The sequence below is a fragment of the Elephantulus edwardii genome, unplaced genomic scaffold (assembly GCF_000299155.1).
Source record: "Elephantulus edwardii isolate Elephantulus edwardi_28Jun2011 unplaced genomic scaffold, EleEdw1.0 scaffold00124, whole genome shotgun sequence".
Taxonomy (NCBI): Eukaryota; Metazoa; Chordata; class Mammalia; order Macroscelidea; family Macroscelididae; genus Elephantulus; species Elephantulus edwardii.
Window position 1 is genome coordinate 10,077,698 of NW_006399874.1, and position 7,399 is coordinate 10,085,096.

Sequence of the window (7,399 nt, forward strand, 5' to 3'; positions counted from 1 at the left end):
TCAGTTCTGACTCAACAGTACACAACACTTGAATATAGAAGCTAAATCCAAGAACTCTGAAATTAGGTAAATCAATCTTGCATCCATGATCTATTATTTATCATTTATGTATTTTAAGCATTCCAAACATTAGGCCTCATATATGAAAAAATAATAGATATTTTTCTTTTACTTAACAAGACCTTCTTTGTATTACCAAACATAATGATATCATTTTAAAATATTTATGGAATGAATAAAGATGCTGACTACTGGTATACAGCAAAGCATCCCCAAACTTAGAATTTTAAAATACTTTTTTATTTTCTTCATAATTTAAGAGTCATGAAAGTAGTAGAGAAATTTGCTGGGCTATTTATCTTTGAAGAAGTAATTAGGACAATAGATAGTTGCTGTAATGTGGCTGTGTTCTTTTCTCTGCCTCAGGGTCCCTATATCTCATTTCTTTTTGTGTGGTCAATCTATCTTTCTGTCCATTTATCTCTATCTCTCTCTCTCTCTCTCTCTCTCTCTCTCTCTCTCCACATATCTCGTCCTTGGAAGTCTTAGAGTCCTTGAGTAGTCTTAGAGTCTTAGATACTCCGTGTTCTTTTTTAAAAAAATTCATTATCTGTTTATTTTGCTGGGTTAATTTGATTGTCGTAAGTAGTAAATGACAGCATCCTCAAAGCTAAATCTTCAAAATTCATTTCAGTTCAAATTTGTCCAACAACATTATAGGATGAAATTGGGGCAATCTGCTTCTATAAGGATTACAATGTAGAAAACTCTAAGGAACAGTTAGCTTTCTGTCACATGGCGTTGCACTGAGTGAACACCAACTTAATAGCACCTAATAACAGCAAAGGTAGGTGATATATTGAGATATTTAATTTTAAATATTGAAAAACACACACTAAGTACTAGTCTTTGAAAGTCTCAGACTATTTCTATATCTTATACCCCTTAATCCTTTCTAGAAATAGCTGATTAAAATAAAATTTTGAGAATGGAAAAGTATGAAGAATTATAGATTGTATTTTTATTTTTATTGGTAATTATATGGACATTTCTATGCTCATATTAATGATCTAATTAAAGGTGGAAAGGACAATACATGACAGAGAATATTAAATGCTGGATCAACATCCTTGTTAATGATAGGAAATAGATCCAAAAATTAAAATAAGAAGTGACCAAACAGCAATACTGTAACAGTACGGAATGCACAAAATATTTGTTCAAATATATTAGTTAGTAGCATTAAGTGGGAAGGAAATTTTAGATACATAGATTTAAGTGTTAATTTAAAATTAACACAAATGGATATTAGGTAAAAGTTTGAATGAGAAAGATCAGAGAGTTCAAGAAAGAAAATATATGAAAGAGTTAAACTTAAATATGGCAGAATGATTTTTCTATTTATTTGTAAACTTGAATGTATCTTTTCCATTGTAGACTGCTCTCCTTAAAGCTGCAGCTATGTATGGAAAGGTACTCTCTATTCTTAAATTGCAGCTGACTTCCTGACTCCTAGGAGGACCTCCAAAATCAAGTGTTCTAAACAGTCAAGTAGAATTTGCAAGGTCTTATTATGATCTTGTCTTAGATGCCATCGGTCAAGCAAATCCTAGGGAAAATCATTTTTCAAAGGAGAAGAAAAATCTTTAATAAACAACAATAAATCAATGGTTATTCTAGTATATTACAAAGTATCAGCATAAGTGTAGTGAATGTATTGTTGTTATTGTTACACTATGCTGTTCAGGTGGAACTAATTTAGAGCTGAGCTGCTAGTGGATTTTCAGTTTTCAGAGGCAGTTTATGTCACAAGAGGAGATTGCCTATCTTTCTTCTGTAGAGTAGCTGGTGGATTCAAATCACATACCTTCAGGATTGTAGAATATTTTCTTACCAGTAGGCCACCAGAGCTCCCTGTGAATGCATTATTAACGAAATATAAAATATCAAAAATAAAAATGAAATATAAAATATCAAAAAGTTCTGTTATAAACTTAAAATATGTAATCTTTAAATGTACAAAGTGTAGTAATTGAGGCAAACAAAATTATCTGTAGGCTTTAGGAGTTAGATATTTGGGAATAAATATGATACAAATAATTAATTATGTCCTTTTACATAAAAAGAAAGTACATTATTTCACGTAAAACATAAAATATTAAAGGGTATAGTATATTTGTAGGAATGAAAATGGATTTTAATATTATAAGTCTTGGTCTTTAGTAGGCAACTTTTCAAATTATGGAAAACACAGAAGAATATGTGTACATGCAAGTGGGGGAGCTCTTGTTACTCAATCTATGAGGAGTTGCACTGCTCACTTAAAGGCTGCACCTTTCTGGTGTTTGAATGCACAAGCAGCCCCACAGGGGGAAAAATGAGCATTCTCCTTTCATGCAATTTACAGCCTCTGACAAGCTGCTGGAGTGTCAACAATGAGTTGGTTCTGGAGTCACCCCTACGCAGCTGGTGAGCCTTGTGTGGCCTGGTCTTAGACCCTGCCCTCACTTCTTTGGTACTTGGAACCCTTTTAAACAAGATGCCTGATGAAGTGCGCCATGTAGAGGAGGAGGTAGAGACATTTGCCTTTAAGACAGAGATTACTTATGTCTCTCATCATTAGTACCTTCTATTCCAACAAGGAAATTTTCCTTAGAGAGGTGATCTCTAATGCTTCTGATGCATTGAACAAGATTCACTATGAGAGCCTGACAGATCCTTCCAAGTTGGACAGTGGGAAGAGATTATAATCATCATCATCCCTAACTCGCAGGAAAGTATGCTGATGTTGACTCTTGTGGACACAGGCAGTGGCATGACCAAGGCTGATCTCATAAATAATTTGGGAACAATTGCAAGTCTGGTACCAAAGCCTTTCTGGAGGCTTTGCAGGTTGGTGCAAACATCTCCATGATTGTTCAGTTTGGTGTTGGCTTTTATTCTGCCTAATTAGTGATAGAAAAAGTGGCCATGATAACAAAACACAATGATGATGAGCAGTATGCCTGGGAGTCTTCAGCTGGGCGTCCCTTCGCGGTTTGTGCTGACTGTGGTGAGCTCATTGGTCGGGGTACTAAAGTCATTTTGCACCTTAAGAAAGACCAGACAGAGTAATTAGAAGAGAGACAAGTCAAAGAAGTAGTGAAGAAGCACTCACAGTTAATAGGCCATCACCCTTTATTCGCAGAAAGAAAGAGAGAAGGAAATCAGTGATGATGAGGCAGAAGAAGAGAAAGATGAGAAAGGTGACTATAAGGATGACGAAGAGAAGCCCAAGATAGAAGATGTGGGTTCAGATGAGGATGACGACACTGGTAAAGACAAGAAAAAGAAAACAAACAAACAAACAAAATTAAAGTACATTGATCGGGAAGAACTGAACAAGACTAAGCCCATTTTGACCAGAAATCCTGATGACATCACAGAGGAGGAATGTGGAGAGTTCTACAAGAGCCTGACTAATGCCTAGGAAGACCACTTGTCAGTCAAGCACTTCTCAATAGAGTACCAGCTGGAATTCAGGGCATAACTCTTTATCCCTCACTGGCCTTCCTTTGATCTCTTTGAAAACAAGAACAACAACATTAAACTTTATGTTCCCCACAGAGTATCTGAATGTCACCCATGGGAAATGCTGCAACAGAACAAAATCTTGAAGGTCATCTGCAAAAACATTGTCAAGCAGTGACTTGAGCTCTTCTCTGAGTTGGCAGAAGACAAGGAGAACTACAAGACATTCTATGGGTGTTCTCTAAAAACCTGAAGCTTAGAATATATGAGATTCTACTAACCAGTGTCGCCTTTCTGAGCTACTTCGCTATCACAGTTCCCAGTCTGGAGATGAGATGACTTCTCACTTAGAATATGTGTCTCACAAGAAGGAGACCCAGAAGTTCATTTATTACATCACTGGTGAGCCAAAGAGCAGGTGGCCAACCCTGCTTTTGTGGAATGAGGGTGCAAGTAGGGCTTTGAGGTTGTGTATACGACGGAACCTATTGACGAGTACTGTGTGCAACAGCTCAAGGAGTTTGATGGGTAATGCCTGATTTCTGTCACCAAGCAGGGCCTAGAACTACCTGAGGATGAAGAGGAGAAAAAAAATGGAGGAGAGAAAGGCCAAGTTTGAGAATCTCTGGAAGTTCATGAAGAAAATTTTGGATAAGAATGTTGAGAAGGTGACAATTTCCAATAGGCTTGTGTCTTCATCCTGCTGCATCTTGACTAGCACATATGGCTGACAGCCAATATGAAGAAGATCATGAAAGCACAGGGGCTTTGGGACAACTCAACAATGGACTACATGATGGCTAAAAATCACCTGGAGATCAACCTTGATCATCCAGTTGTTGAAACACTGAGACTGAAGGCTGAGGCAGACAAGAATGACAAAGCTGTTAAGGATCTACCTGGTGGTGCTGCTGTTTGAAATTGCACTGCTTTCTTCTCTTTTCTACCTTTAGGGTCTCCAGACTCACTCCAACCACATCTACCACATGATCAAGCTAGGCTTAAGCATTGATGAAGGTGAGGTGACTGCTGAGGAACCCAGAGCTGCTGTTCCTGATGAGATCCCCCCACCTGAAGGTGATAAGGATGCATCTCACATGGAAGAAGTCAATTAATAGTTCCTAGTGTAACACCCCCTTACCCCTTATAGCATCCCTGTGGCTCCCACAACAGCCCTAAGTCGCCCTCTCCCATCTGGCTCCATCTGCTGATAGCTAGTATTTTTCCTTCCTGTCCTGTGTGTTAAGGCAGGATGTAACTCTGGCCTCAACCTCAAGAATGAGGTTGGATGTTGTGTATTGTGAGTTTTGTTATTTTGTTCTGAAATGAAAGTATGCAAAATAAAGAAGATGACATTTTAAAAGCAAACAAACAAACAAACACAAAACCCAATGAGTTGGTTCTGATTCCACGGCAATGGGTGGAGTTCAGTTGATCTTTTACATAAGATATATTTATTTTTGCTGTATTCATAAAAAGTTAACATATTTCTAGGGATCTTGGTGCTATTAAGTACTCAGGTGCTAACTTAAAGTTTTGGCAATTTACTTCCATAATGATTATAGTCTTGGCAACCCAATGGGTCATTTCCTCCCTGTTGTATGGTTCACCATGAATCAAATTTGACACAAAGAGAACTTGTATTGTAATTGGTAGTAATATTTTTCTAGTTTAGAACTATACCAGGAAAGTGTAGAGTTATTGTTTTGGGATGTCTTTTTTCTTTCTCCTAACATGCTGTTGCTAGTATTATAGAATTAAACTCATTGCTAGCAAGTAAAAATATACTCATATCTGATCTTTCAGCAGATTTTCATAAACAGTAGATCACATGAGAGGGGATAGTCCATTTTTCTCAATTAATGGATTGTAATACTTGCCTTTAATTTGACAGTGCTACTCTTCAACCAATATTCCACATAAATAAAATACATTTTAATTAGGAATTTTGGAGATCCCAGTTTCATTGTGATTCTCTTAGGAGCATAGAAAACCTTGTGAGTGGGGAGTTGTTGGATTTTGCCATTGTCAATATAAAAGTGTATTTTTGTGATAGTGGTATGGTGAATAACAAAGATTACCCTCTCAGAACTCAGAACCTGGAGCTACCTGGTTCTGATTATGAGATATTGAGTCCCAAAACAACTTTAAGAATGATATTCAGAGCGTCCTTGTCATGTGAAAGCTTTTAAGGAAAAAGGTTACTGAAATGGATATAGCATTGAAGCTGGCAACAACTGTAAATGGAGTGAAATGAAGCAGAAAGTCTCTGAAGCAGCCAGGTGTGTTTGGGCATCCACAGATGAGATTCAAAATGAACATCTGTCAGAATTCAGATGCAGAACAATCACTCTAGGTGTTTGAAGGAGAAAAAGATCTTAACAGGAATCCTAGAGTGTTAGGATTTTAGGTGGGTCCTCAAAGAACTAAATGCTTAGGTGTCCCACCAGAGGGCCTCCTTCCTCTGCCAAATGTGCATTACGGGTCTACGGTGGATTCAGTGCCCAGAATTCAGGTACACCCTGCCACAGCAATGATTTAGAAAGCAGAGGTGTCCTTATATTTTTTGTTGTGTACCTTCCAGTCTGAGTGGACTGATAGCTGACTCTTTAGAAGGGTTTCAGATGCTTTAAATCACAAAGGAGCAGATTGACCATATGCTTTAAATCACAAAGGAGGAGATTGACCATATTTCTTTTGCAGAAAAGCTGGTGGATTTGAACCACATGCATTAGGGTTGGTAGAGCACTTTCTTACCAAGAACTAACAAATATGTTTGGAGAAAGTGCAACCAGGGTGCTCCTTTAAAGGTTAGGATGGTGAAGCTTCTGCTTACATACTTTGGGCAAGTTGTTAGGTGGTGTCTGTCTTTGGAAAAGTAGAAGAGTCAGTGGAAGACAAGATGACCCTTAAGGTGAATTGATGCAGCGATTACCACAATGGGCTCAAGTACACCAGAGATGGTGAAGATGACGTAGTAGAACAGGACAATTTCAGATCTGTTGTTCATAGGGTCACTATGAGTCATTCCCAACTCCATAGCACCCAAGAATAACAACAGATCATCAGAGTTCTCTTTTACACACTTGCTATTGTTGTTATATTCCATCAAGTAGAGCACAACACATAGCAAACCTATGAACAGATGTGAACTCTGTCCTATCTTGGGCCATCATCACAATCTCTGATACCCTTGGGCTCATTGCTGCAGTCTCTGTGCCAGTCCATCTAGTTGAGGGTCTTTCTTTCTTTCACTGATCCTCCAGCTTTCTAAACATGATGTCCCTTTCAAAACAATAACTTCTAGCAAGGTTCCCAAAGCTTCACCAAAGGTGAAATGAAGCTTTATAATTTTTACCTCCAAACAACACTCTGGCTGCACTTTTTACAAGACATATTTGTTTGCTCTTTGGGCAGTCCATGAGATTTTTAGTACTCTTTTCCAGTATCACAACTCAAAGATATTAGCTCTTCTTCTGTCATTCTTATTGTCTAGCTCTCAGATGCATAGCAAGTGATTGAAAAAACCATAACCTGAATCAAGCACATCTTAGTCTTCATGTTGACATCATTGCTCCTCAATAATTTTGAAGGATCTCTGACTAAGACTTTCCCAGTGTAATCCAGCTGCTGGCTGCTTGTCCCAATCAAATCCCAAGCTAGTGATTAGAACACTGCTACAACGATTGATTTCTCCATGATCCATTTGCCATCAGCAACATCAGAAATAGTCTCACTTCTGCCCTCTAAAACTCTCTGGAACACACTTAACTGGTATATCTCATTGACATATATAACTCTGGCCACAGAGTCTGTTAAGAGAAGTTTTTTAGCTTCTCACCCTCTGTGATCCAGAAAGGCATCTAGGATGAGGATGAAATTGATGCAC

General features: G+C 38.0%; 1 pseudogene; it reads left to right on the plus strand.

Annotated features, from left to right (window-relative positions):
- Positions 1-2,539: 2,539 nt before the first annotated feature.
- LOC102867188 lies at positions 2,540-4,625 on the plus strand (annotated as a pseudogene).
- The last annotated feature ends 2,774 nt before the right edge of the window (positions 4,626-7,399 follow it).